The sequence below is a fragment of the Vicugna pacos genome, unplaced genomic scaffold, assembly GCF_048564905.1.
Source record: "Vicugna pacos unplaced genomic scaffold, VicPac4 scaffold_131, whole genome shotgun sequence".
In the NCBI taxonomy this organism is placed as follows: Eukaryota; Metazoa; Chordata; class Mammalia; order Artiodactyla; family Camelidae; genus Vicugna; species Vicugna pacos.
Window position 1 is genome coordinate 22,709 of NW_027328811.1, and position 13,503 is coordinate 36,211.

Here is a 13,503-nt window from a genome sequence, read left to right on the forward strand (position 1 = left end):
CGAACGGCTTACGTGAAGGGTCCTCAGCATCTGTCTTCAGAGATACAGAAGCTGATGGTTCAGGTAAAACCTCAGGGTGGGATTGAGGAATCCAAAGCTGGTTGGTTTCAAAGGCTAATTGGTCAGACCAGACCCCTGAGCTGTGGTCAGAAGTCTGGCTCACCGTCACGCAGACTCAGCGCCCTAAGTGCCGGGTGGGGCCGGTGCTGTTCCCTTTGTAGGCTCTCGTTGGGGATTCAGTGTAGCCCCTTAAATACAGCAGAAATTCCAACCCCATTAGCCCCCACCCTGAGTGTTCCATGACACAAATCCCGGGAGTGTTTAATTTTCATCTTTGTTTAGGAGGATGAAGGTGGTTCAAGAGAAGACATAAATTCACACTTAGTGACACAAGGTCACAGCCAGTACTTCCTCCACGGAGAGCTATGTGCTCCCACAGTGGTGGCTGGGGGCTCGGCAGAGACCCTCTGCTGGTCCCAGAAGGACTCGCTCCTCTGGCCACAACTCATGGGTTGGACAGCAGATCCAGAGGTGACAGAGCATCTTTCCTGGGAATTTGGAACTGACACATAGAAATCAAGTTCACTCATCTGGAGTTTGGCGGAGGGGAGGGGCGGTGGTTGGAAATCAAATGAAACCAGAGCATGAGAGACACTTAGAAGTGAAAGAGCGAGAGACAGAGAGACTGAGCTTGTGAGAGCAAATAGTCAGAAAGAAGGCAAACAATCAGGGGACAGAGGAATTCCAGCTCCTGACTGTCTAGTCTGTCCCAGCCCATCAATGACCCCGTGAGATGTTTAATAACATTCCAGTTTTGCAGATTAGGAAACAGGCTGAAAGAGGTGGGGGCTGGGTTTGGGTGCACAGTTAATTCAATTGCCACTGGACCCCACACTTCCCATTGCCTGAAGGCACCCTAATCCTCACTGGGACCCCTGTGGTCCCCTGACAGCCCAGCACCCTGATCAAAGGGACCCTGCGGGAGTGGGAACCCCTCTTGAGTGTGGAGAGTTCCCTGCCCCGAGATGCCATGCATCAGCAAGCTCCCGCTCACCCCAGGTTAACATCAGCCCAGCTGTACAGTCTCCCAACCCGCTTCCCTCCCTGCCATGCACCCCCAACCTTACCACCGTGTGTACTGCAGGAATTCAGGCACAGGGATGCCCAAATCAACATGAGCCCACCGGCTATAGAAACAGCAGACTCCCAGCCCCACCTGGGTTGTGAGGGGACAGAAGGTGTCCTCAACTTTCATGTGTCTAAAACAATCTTCTTCAGCTGGAGGTTCTAGAGAAAAATAAAAGGTCCAAAACATAGTTCGGTGAGGAATTCCTCCAAGGACCTGACTCCAGTGTCTACAACCATGTGTACCTACCCCCGGAATTGGGGTGAAGGTGGATTATTGATCAGCACAACCCCTGGTGGCCCAGCTCCTTGGCTTGGCTGCCCAGAGGGGGCTGGGGGAATGGGTAAGGCCAGGGCACTCAGGAAAAGCACAGAGGACCTGACCTCTCCCTTCTGCACTCGTAAACCCTTCCCCAAATCTCAAGGCATTGGACAGAGATCCGCCACAATAATGAGATGCTCCCATCTCTTCACTCACTCCTGTCGGTTCACTTACATGCTGAGCATCCACTGGGTCCCAGGACAAGACACATAGAATGGCTGATGGGACAGGCTTGGTCCTTCCCCCTGGAACCTGTTCAATCTGATCAAAGAATGATCACTCATAAAGAGTTTCTCAAAATTATACAGAGACCAAAGACCAACTGCAGAGTGAACCAAATTTAAAAATATATATGAAGATCCCCCAGTCTCCCCGCCTAAGGTTAACAGCATAAAGCAAAAAATTCTTGCCTTTAATCACCAGGGAAGTTGTCACCCCCTCTCAGGTGGAAAGGAGAGTTATTCTTTGAGCACGTCACAGAAGTGCTCCATCGGATTGGACCAGGGCATCTACATTCATTCAGCAAATGTGTATAAGCTCCTACTACATACGGGAATCTCCTAACTAGACCGTTCCCAAGGCTCTCGGGCTTTATCAGTCAACAAAATAGACATGACTCCCCATCACTGGGGGCTCAGAATTTTAGCAGAGGAAACAGGCAGCATGTTGGGGTAGCAAGAGTTTGGAAAAATTTTTAAAAAAGAGTGATATGAGCAAACTCGGGTGATGGCGGTGGGATGGGAGGCAGGCAGGAGAGAATAAGGCAATCCTGGCAGATCTCACGGAGTAATGAACTTGAAGCAGAATAGATCCGGAGGAAGAAGGAAGAGCCGGAGCCAGAGGCCCCCAGAGTGAGGGGGAGAGTGTGGGCAGAGAGGCAGAGCACGCCGGGTCCTGAGGCCTTTGTGACGACTTTGGCTCCTAATGACATGGTGACCCGTTTAGTGAGTTTTGAGGGGAGGGGTGATGTAGTCCAACTTATGCTTTTGTGTTTGTGTTTTTTGGGGGGAAGTAATTTATTTATTTTAATGAATGTGCTGGTGATTGAACCCAGGATCTCAAGCATGCTAAGCATGCGCCCTACCACTGAGCAACACCCACCACCCCCAATGTATGTTTTTACAGGCTCCCTCTGACTCTGTGTGGATGAGAGATTGTAGGAAAGCAAAGATGGAAACAGAAGGCTATTGGTATCCAGGAAAGGCTGAAGGTGGCTCTTAGGAGGGCGGGGAGCAGAGAGCAGGTATTTAATTAAGACAGAATATCCAGAATTTTCTAACAAGCTGGATTTGCTGTCTGTGAGTGTAAAAGAAAGAGAGAGAAAGGACATGGTTCCAACATCTGGGCCTGGACAATGGGAGGGATGTCCTCTCCGGATGGGAAAGGGGATGGGAAAAGGTGGGGCTGAGCAGGTGGAAAGGGGCTGGTATCAGCTCAGTTCTTCAATGTCATGGTTAAGGGGTGTGTTACATATTGCCACAGAAGTGCCTAATAGGTAGAGGAATCTGTTTTCTTTTTCTTTTTAACATTTAAAAAATATAATTAAACATATTAATTGTATTATGTGAATGATTTGGGAATTTTGTTTCATGCCAAGTTATATGTTATATATAGCCAAATGGAGCATATATCAAAAAGGGGAGAAATGAGGGCTTTCACATAAACTGACTGTCCGTAACGTAGGTAAAATTTCAATAAAACCAGTCTTCAGGGCAAAAACCTCATCTCGGTGTTACATAAAAATAAATGAAAAACGACTATGTTGATGTACCATTATTTCATGTTACATAATAGCCCCAAACTAACAGTGTTTAACTATGAGGCTTGTAGAAATACTATTCGCTTTATTCACATAAATACAGAAGTGCAGAAATGTTCTAAGGTAGAATTAGCATCTTAGTGGAAATAATACATATTTGAGCATTTTACATGATATATATGTACTGATTCAAAATTTGGAAAAGTAATTTCATAGTAGAACATATGTATGAATGTGAAAGCAAGATGAATGAAAGGAAAAGAATGTGATGTGAGTCTCAGGGATAAAGGCTCAGATGGAAAGGGGAAATCAGGGAATTTTGGAGAAATCGAGAAATTGATGGCATGCCAATTTCCAAGGCTGGGTTGCTTCCACCAAAGGAATAGCAGAGAGAGAGAGGAGAGGCCCAGGAACCCACCCTGGGGAACACCCACAGTATATGTTTGGAAAAAACAGGAGACATTGGCAAAGGACCAGCCAGCAGGCCAAAAGCAGAAACAGACAGAGAGATGGGCTGGGGGTTGAGTGAAGCAGGAACACGGGGTAGGAGGGATGGAAGAGCTGGGTCAAATGCTGCCGAGGGGCCAAGCATGATGAGGAGTCAAAATTGACCACTATATTTAGCAACATGGGGTCACTGATGGCCTTGACAGGGCAGTTTCCATAGAGCGAGGGATCAGGCGAAAAGCCAGAATGGGTGTAAAAGGGGATGGCTCAAGAGAAGATGCAGACAGTGAGTTTAAACAACTCCTTAAAGATTTGCTGCAAAGACACAGGGTGGCAATTGGTGGGGGTGAATTAGGGTCAAGGAGTGCTGTTGGTTTAAGAGGATGGACGTTTATATACTGATGGTGCCAACTAGCAGGAGAACAAAATAGATGAGGCAGTGAAAGAGAGGATGGTTTTGGGAGTGACAACCCAGAGAAGATGGGAGGGATGGGGCCTCGGGGACTTTTGGAGGAACTGGCTTTCGATGCCACTTTTAATAAGCGGTGGGGCACCGAGAGTGAGGTCACAGACATCAGAAGGCGAGCGGATGTGCTGGGAGTTGCTTGTGAAATTTCTCTTCTGTTGGCTTGTTTGCTTGTTCAAAGTAGAAAACTAACCTTACCAGCTGAGGAACAAGGAGGAAGAAAGAGTTACTGGAGCCATGAGCAGAAGATAAGAAAGAGCCTTCCAGGGAGAATGGGACAGTAAAAAGGGCAGGGGGAGGCGGGGGAGTGCGCTCCCAGAAAGTTACATTTTCTCTTTGACGTCCCCAAATGTGTGACGTGTTATTACCCTTCCTGCTGTCTACAAAATAAAAATTAATTATGGTTCAGAGGAAATGCTATTTCATTCTAAGAGGCTGCCTGTTTCTCAGGAATGGTCATCTTAAACTGCAAATATTACAAACAATGTTGAAAAGATGAACCTGTGTACCTAAAATCCCCTATTTTCTATTAATCTGTTTACTACTTAGTTCCCCTATCAATAACACATAACAAATACTGCCATGATGGAGGTACACCGATGCTTAAAAGGAAATGAGATCTGTATCCTTTTGCTAAATTCCATGGCTTCCTTAATATGCAGTTCCACTTGGAATTTAGGAATGTCTGGTATAAGAAGTGAGAAACAGTTTGAGAAAATCCCGGCTCAGAATTATACATCACAACCACATCTCACAAGTATATACAGCCGTAAAAAAGTTTAAAAGCAAAACTCCGTAACTACTCTTAAAGACCTTTGCAAACCTGGGCCTGCCAAGATGTTTTCAAACTGGAAAGGAACTCCAATCTCTTGCCTGGTACCGGACCAGAGGCTGGCCAGCCTTTTCTGTAAAAGCAAGAGAGTAAATATTTTCAGTTTTGCAGATCATTTTGTTGTAACCATGCAGGTAGGCAATAAGAAAGCTAAGAGCACTGGGAGATAAGAAACAAACGGGCATGCCCACACTCTCCCTTCCACTCAGGGCAGCTTCTCTGTGGTGGGGAGCTTTGCCACAATCACTTGCTTCTTTTTTCCATTGGTTTCTTTGTTTCCACCTTACTGCTCGAGCTCAGAACTTCAGGTGGGCCTGGTCCTTCAGCATCCATGCAGAGAAGGCTGAGCGGGGTTGGGAACCCCACCTGATGGAGAAGAGAGATTACTGGGAGGGACATTTTGGAGGCCACCATGACACGAGACAATCACACCTTCCGGGGTGAAAGGGAACGAAGACAAGGGAAGGACACAGTAGTGGGACCCCTAGGTCGCCTGCCAGGCTTGTTCTCCCTCCACGGCAACCATGGGGGCCTGGGGGGTGTTGGGCTTCAGCTACGGTGATTAGGATGAAGGGACTCAATATAAAGGACCCTCCAACTCCTCACTAGGTTCCAAACGCAGCCCCTCTAAGTCCACCCTCTGAGTTTCTGGAACTCTGCTGGAGGAATACATGAGCAGGCCAGAACCAGAGCCCAAGCCAAACATGACAGGGGTCTCGTGGGGCTGTAACCCCATGCTCAGTGGTCGGGGACTCCTTGCAAATCTGCAGAAATCCCTGTTCCACCTCATTCCTGGGAGAAACCCCAGATCTCCTCCTGCTCTGTCTGTTCTTCTCTTGAGGCTATTGTCCTGGAGGGATGCTGAGTCCTTGAACCTGGTCCTCCAAACGTACATAAGCAGCCTGTTCAATAAAACAAATTATGCACTTTTTCACATTTGCCAGTTTTTTGATTCCAGAAAGGCTGTGGGACTCATTCTCACAGTCTCCTGTGCCCCCACCACATGGTGGCCCTCTGCTCATGTAAACACGATTTCCCACAACTGCACCCTGCCTCCCAGCTTGTCAGAGGGGAGTGTCCCACAAAGACACAGGTGTTTGTGAGGATCCTGTCCCCCAGCAGAAAACCTGCTCCTGGAGCCACGGTCAGGGATCTGGCCTCCTAAGCCGCTCAGCTCTAATTCAAAGCCTAAAGTGGGGGCCCCGAACATTGCTGAATGACTTTCTGAATCACCTGGACTGGAGGGGACTGATTTTCTTTCCAGGAATGGAGGTAGCGCAGCCTCCATTTTCAGGGCTGACCTTGACGATGGATCTAGTTCCCCCGACTGCAACACAGGAAGGAGTGGCCCTTCCATCCCACAGGTTGGAGACCCAACCCAAGGGAGTACTGAAGCAGTGCATTGCTGCCAGGTCCAGCATCCCTGCAGAGTGGCCTCTGCCCTTGAATGACCCCCTTCCCAGGGCCTTTCTTGCCCGGACACCACCACACCCCAGGCTGTGCCAGAGCTCTGGGGCTCTGCGTGTCCAGGGCACACAGGTGGCACCTGAGCCAGGTGTCCCCTGGGCCTCAAGGGAGAGAGGTCTGCTTCTGCATCAGGGGAAGGTGACCCCACAAGGCTGGCAGGACACTCTCAATATGGACCTCCAGGAGCCCTGGGAGCAGTTTCCCTGCAGATGTTAAGAGCCATCATCAGGAGGGCAGGCCCCTCTTTGTGCAGACCATCCAGCAGTGCTGGGCCCACGTGCTGACCTCAGAAATCTACATGCCCCCACGATTCCCCAGGCAACCTCACAACTTCGTCACTTGGTGACCTGGGTACCACGAGCTCCTTGGCCATCCCATGAGGGTGGTCCTTGCAGGCATGGTCTCCAGGTTCTCCTGTTGAGAAATCCCCCTGGGTTTCTGTGGTCACAGAGCAGACACCAGAAGATTCTAGTCCTGCAGTGACCCCCACAGCAGTCAGCTCCCCTGTGCATGTCCAGGGACAAATGACAGCAATTTATTGCCAGGAACCGTGATTCCATACTAAGTTCAGGATCCTGGTAACTCACTCTGCACCCCAAAAAGCTTCCATGAGAAATGTGTGTATTGGGATGTCTGTGCCCCTAGAAGAGCTGTTCCTGAGGGTTCCTGGGACCCTCCAGCCCCTCTCAAGGTTCTCAGATCCTGGGTCTAAATTTCTATCTGCCTCTTTTGGTGTACGGCCACCTGTGTCTCGTGGTCACGGGTCACTTTATTGCATGACTTGGCATGTTCTTAGTGCTCGTCCTCCACCCCTGCACTAGACTCCCAAGATGTTCCCACTGACCCTTGGCTCCCTGGGTGGCTCAGGGGGCCCTAAGTCTGCACCCTTCACTCTCCTCCTCTACCCCCACCTCTGGGGCCACCCCTAGGTGGACTTGGAGGTGTTTGTAAATGAGTCTTACACAAGGACATATCTGGACAAAGCAGGACCCCACCCCCGGAAAACTCACCTGCTCCCTTCTCAGAAGAGGACCCCACAGCCCCACATTGCCTCCCAGGGGTCTACTCAGGACACAGTCCCCCAGTTCTGGGCAAGGTGTCTCCCTGGAATCCTTGCTTCCAGGAAGAGTCTCTCTGTCCTTCTTCAGAGTTTAGAGGTGTTCCCATGTCCCTGACCACCAAGATGCCCAGCACAGTCCCTTCAGTGACCTGGAGAGACAAGGAACTTATGTGGCCACAGGTCTCACAGGACACACCTGCTGGGACCCCAGGCTAAAGGGCTGTCCTTCTGCCTTCTCAGGTGTGGCTCCCGTGGTATCTTTTTGCAGGGGGCCCAAACGGGGAGTGTGGCCCAAAGCAGTTCATGGGGCTCTCTGGGCAGGGAAGACTTGGGCCAGGTGGCCTTGCCTGGTTTCCCTGCTGGGCCACTCTGAAAACCCCCGCTCCTCTGGCTGTGGCTGGAGGCCCCTCAAACCTCAGGGCGGGGCTCTTTCTCTCAGCCTCCACTGACTCCAAAGCCACGCTGGTGCTGGCGAGGGGAAAGAGCTTTCTTGCCTTCTTTTGGCCAAGTTGCCACAGGTGGATGCTGCGGGGAGCTGGAGAGAGAGGTAGCACTTGCTCAGATGTGAGTGGTTAAGCAATTTGACACCCTGTCAACTAGCCTTAAACATTGGAATGAGGTCTGTCCCGGTAAAGCTGGAAGTTACTTTCAGTAACTTGTCTAAAGATTTCTTTTTTTTTTCCACTTAAAGACTCATAAAACCTCTCCCAGGTCATTCCTGGTATGGACCATTATCCAGGGATCAATCAGGAAATGCAGGAGGAGAGGGGTGGGGGTGGGGGAGAGGGGAGGTTAGATCAGAGCCCATGGAGAGGAGATGCCCCTCCCAGGAGCCTCACACTGGGCAGTGACTTCTGGCATCCAGCTCTCCTGTTCTCAGGCCCATTCCATCTGCGGGGTTTTCCAAAAACATAATGGTGGAAGGGCCATGGAGGACACCTAGAACTTCCAGAATAGACAGGGGGAGCAGAGTTACCATGCTGGCCCTGGGTTTGGAGACAGACCTGCAGTGGAGACCACAGGCTTCTGAGAAGCCAGTTTCGAAATAAAGGCAGTATGCACTGGAATACCCGGCTCAAGAGAGTGCTTCATCATAGACATGTAATTTACATAGTTCTCACCACTAAATTCTGTGTTCCCAACACGCTACATGAATGACGGCTTCAACACACATTCATCTCTGAGATGTGAAAAAGTGTAGAGCCGCTCTTTCATCCTGCATAATGGGCATGGCTACACTTAAGAACACTTACCAAGATTTCTCAGCAAGAGCCAATTTCGAAATAAAGGCAGTTTGTGCAGGAAAACCCTGTTGGAGTGAGGGCTTCCCCATACACATGTAAGTTATAGAGTTCCCCTCACCATGAAACGCTGTTCCCAACATGCTACATGCATGAAGGCTTCGACACACATTCAGTTCTAAGCTGTTAGCATGTGGAGAGCCGCTCTTTCATTCAGCACAAAAGGCATGGTTACACCCAGGAAGATTTACCCAGATTTCTCAGCTGCTTCCTTCAGCCAGATTCAAAATAAAGGCAGTTTGTGCTGGGAAAGCCTGTTGGAGCGTGTTCAGAGCTGTTTCGGGCTCTGTCCCAGCTGGAGGGTGCAAAGCCCAACCTCCAGAAAGAGGGACCAGGACCCCACCCGCCAGGTGGTGTTGCCTTTGTAGGGGAACAGTGATCTTTGGGTAAGATATATTGCGGCTCTCTCTAAAAACTGCTTTGACTTAAGTTTGCATCCTAGTCACCAGTTCCAGGACAACAGAAAAGGCATACCCTACATCCCTTTGCACTCAACTCTTCCCAAAACAGCAAATATTTGTCCATGAAAATACCAGCTGCTCTTCTAAGGCCCACTAAATACCCAGCAGTGTGGGCGGTGCACTCTTGATCAGGGACAGGAGGAGAGGGAACAGCGGTCCTCCTGCAGGCTTGGCCTGGTGTGGCAGCTGCGCTGTGGGTGCGTGGTGGGGAGGGAATGCAGGGAATCCTGTTTGAGGGGCCTCTGTGCACGCCTGCATTATAGTCTGAGGCTTCATACAAAGGCTCCAGGCATCCTAACTGGTTAGATACAGCCCCCACCCTTGGGCTGGAACCACCAGGAGATAAGTACCTGTAACAGGGACGGTGCCTGGTGTGGGAAGAGGTCATGGGACACTCCGGGGGCAGGGGCGGTGGTGCTGGGGAAGGCAGGGGATGCAGTGAAGGGTGGAGGGAGCAGGGTCCTTTGCTTGGGGGTGCGAGTTCTTTGGGAGACCACAGGGAATGGCACACATCATCCCCACCCTATACCCCAAATTCCTAGCCCCGCCAACACAGGGGCTGCTCTGCACCCTCTCAACGTGGCTCTCCTGTAAGACCGCACCCAACCAGGTATCTGGCACCCTGCCCTACCTCCCCTCTTGGGACAGATCCCGTCTTCTTGGAAACTGCCTAGCAGCGCGTATTCAAGGCCGGCAGCCGGCCTGGCGGATCTGCACTTCAGGTGCCCTACCTGGCCAGCCGTGCCTGCCTGGGCTCAGTCCTCTATCTTGCCCACAGGTAGCCTGGGTCCACTTCCGGTGCAAGCGGAGGCCGCGGAGCCTAGGCTGAGCCCCGCACACAGACAGGTGAGGGTGCCCCCACCCTGCCGCCCCGCCGCCCCGCCGCCCCGCCGCCCCGCCGCCCCGCCCACTGTTGGCAGCATTGCCCCAGCCTCCGGCCGGTGCCACCTGCAGCTGAGGACCTCCGCGCGGCCCCGCCCGCCCCGGCCCCACCCAGCTGCCCCATAAGCCTCCCCCCACCCCCGTCCTGGCCGCGCCCTTGCTCCCATTGGCTCCGAAAGTTCTGCTCTCGCACGTCTAGCCTCGGGAGGACGCAGACGCAAGCGCTAGGGGAGGGCCCCGCGGCGTTGCCATGGATAAAGACGCCGCGCTCCTCGCGGGCTGGCGTGCGCTTCTGGGGCAGGCAGCGGGCTCCGGAAGTGTGCAGCTGCCCGGGGCCATGGCGGTGTTTGCTGCTGGGGATGGCGGCTTGCTTGGCCGGGCCACTAGTTCTGGCCGCGTCAGTCGGCGGCCGACATCCTTTCTGGGGCGGCGTCTCACAGACGGTAAACGTACGGCAGCGCCGTTGGCGGGGCCAGTGGACATGGACCGGGGTGGGATCCGGGTTGGTGTGGCGGCCGGGGAGCGCTGAGGTCATGATGGCAGCCCTTCTTGGTGAAACAATAAAATGAATAGCCATTTTCACAAGACCTCTGAGTAAATCTACTAGGGAACTTCATCCTGGACTGAGGAAGAGGACTGGGGAGGAGGGGGCATTCAGGGGCACAGAGAACCATGGGCCACCTGTCCCACGATGGACTTTAGACTCACCCTCACCCTTCAGGAACTACTAAATACACACAGACAGAGTGCTATGGACAAGATTTTTTTTTTAAACAAATCCCTGAATCCCTAGCAGGTCTTGTTTCTACCCATACACAAATGGCTTATGTGCATAATGTTTCACAAAAGCCTTAAAATATTATCACCCCAACTTGACACATCAAGAAACTGAGGTAGAGAAGTTTATCACATTCTACAAGATTAGAGAGAGGCCACGTCAGACACCGTATTTAAATCCAAGCCCCTGCTCCAGTGCTCACACTAGAAAGTGTGACATACTGCCCCTTTCCTGCCCTCTCCCTGCAATCAATCTCTGAAGAGTCTTTTCTGTGTCACCTGGAATCACAATCACATTCATTTTCCACAAAGAGCTATGTCACTCCTTGGAGGACTTTTCAAAATCTAAAGGGTTGGTTTGAGAGGAGAGATTTGCATTTTCTGTTTCTCAAAGGAAACATGGCTTTAAAAGAAACTGAAAAGTAGTTATCTAGTCTAAGCCCTCATTGTGCAGAGAAAAAACCGGAGGCTCAGAAGAGATGAGGAAAGGGCCTTATTAACAAATATTGCCTCAGTGCAGCACCAAGCCAGACCTGGCACTTCTAGGGCAGGATCTGGAAGGCCCAGGAGAATGAGTGTTAGAAAACAGAAAGAGAAGAAGCATACAAGGCCCCGTCTCTTCACCACCATAACATGAATTTCCACCAAATTACCCAGAATGGGTGCAGCCAATATTAAGTTTGTCAAAAGAGGTTATAGAATTCTCAACCATAGTGGAAATTCCAACATTTACTGTGCTTTTTTCCCAGTTCAAGCATCAATTCAGTGGGCACTCTGTACCAGGGACTACACGAGGCCTGGGGTTCTCCCAAATACAGATCTCTATTACCACGTGTGCAAACCACATTAAGGCCACCAGAAGAAAAGCGCCCACAGATAAGATGGAATTACTGAAACTGAAAGCAGCAAAAGAGCATATATTACTAGGAAAAACGGTGCTCCTAGTAATGGACACATGGACATAGAATGCAAACTGTGTTTAGCAGGCAGGAAAGGGGGGATTAACAGATACAAATTAGTAAATATAAAATAAATGACAAGGACCTGCTATATAACACAGGGAACTATATTCAATTTCTTGTAGTGATTTATACTAAAAACAATCTAAAACATATATATATACATATGCATATGTTTATAACTGAATCTCTGCTGCACACTTGAAAATAACATTGTAAATTGACTACACTTAAATAAAAAATAATTTTAAAAAATAAGTAAAAATAAATGCAACGCCATTAAGAAAAAATAAAAGAACTCTCTAATCCCCTTAACTGTAGGTGGTCGAGAAATCTAGCTGCAAACACCAAGTCCACTGGATCACTCCAGCACTGGCTGTCACTCTTTCTGACCATCAGAGAGTCACTTGCTTCACTGAGGTTACTTTTCTCTTCTGTGAAAGGCTACAGTTGCAACTAACGATGTATAGAATCTCATCATTCACAAGCCCAAAAAGTAGTGAGAACTTCACATGGGCCAGGCTCTGGTCAGATGAAAAGATATGGTCCCAGATATATTCATGGGTAGAAGAAGTTTATGCCATAAAGGTATAAATTCTTCCTGTTTTGATAGACAGATTCATTTCAATTCTGGTTAGAATTCCTACCAGATTTTTCTTGGAATATAACAAGTTAATTTATGGTCAGGAATAGCCAAGAAATTTCTTTAGAACCACCACTTGGGAGGGGTGGATAGGTCATTCATTTCCACTGCTCTTTCTGAAGTGATGAAAACGTTCTGGAATAATAATGCATGCACCACTGTGAATATGCAAAAAGCTGCTGAATTGTACCATTTAAATGGATGGAATTCATGGTGTGTGAACTATATCACAATAAAACTGTCCTATGAAAATTATTTCTTGACAATTATTTTTCAGTTTATACACTAGTCTGTCCCACAATTTAAGAAAAACAAAAAACCTAAACAAGCCAAACTATGCCAGGAGCACTTTAGGGCTGCAATATGCCTGGGTCTCCAAGGCCTCTGGTGGTGCTGTTCCTGTTAACACACACTAGCTGGGCTGGGCTAGTTAGGGACTGTAACTATCTTTTGAAAATCGAGGATCACTCCTTTCACCCTGGGAGAGGGAAGGAAGGAGGATGTCACAGCCTCATGCCTTCAGCACATTTTTAACAGAACCAAGCCCTGCTTTCACCACTGCAATCCCTCTCACTATAAAAACACGTGACATCAACAAGCACCGCCATCATAACACCTGAAAGTGTTCAAGGTACTTACCTGAGGCAGAAACATGGAGGGGGGAGACAGAACCTCGCTTAGCAGTGACGCTCCCTTATCCCGACTCCACCAGGAGAAGCTGGGCGTTAGAGCCGGAGGCTTTCAGCCCAGGTAGCAGCGCCCACGCCACAGAGCTGGTCCTCAGGGAGCGGGAAAGGGAGAGCAGGGCAGCCCCGGGGTCGCGGGGCAGGGAAAGCGGGGAGGGGGACGCGGGCTGCAGCCTCGCTCGGAGGACAGCCCCAGCCACAGTCCCAGGCGCCCGCCCCCGTCCGGGTCCGCAGACCCCGCCCGCCCGGGACACAGCCCGCCCAGGGGCGGGGACGGGCCGCCGGACGAGAAGAGCAAGCCCGGGAGGAGAGGACT

General features: G+C 50.3%; 1 long non-coding RNA gene across 1 annotated transcript; it reads right to left on the reverse strand.

Moving 5' to 3' along the window:
- Positions 1-1,135: 1,135 nt before the first annotated feature.
- Positions 1,136-6,437, reverse strand: LOC140695082 (uncharacterized). The gene is made up of 6 exons (XR_012070770.1): positions 6,185-6,437; positions 5,737-5,853; positions 5,143-5,317; positions 4,943-5,024; positions 1,622-1,708; positions 1,136-1,287 (listed from the first exon to the last, which is right to left on the reverse strand). It is a non-coding gene; the product is annotated as an uncharacterized lncRNA (long non-coding RNA).
- Positions 6,438-13,503: the final 7,066 nt, after the last annotated feature.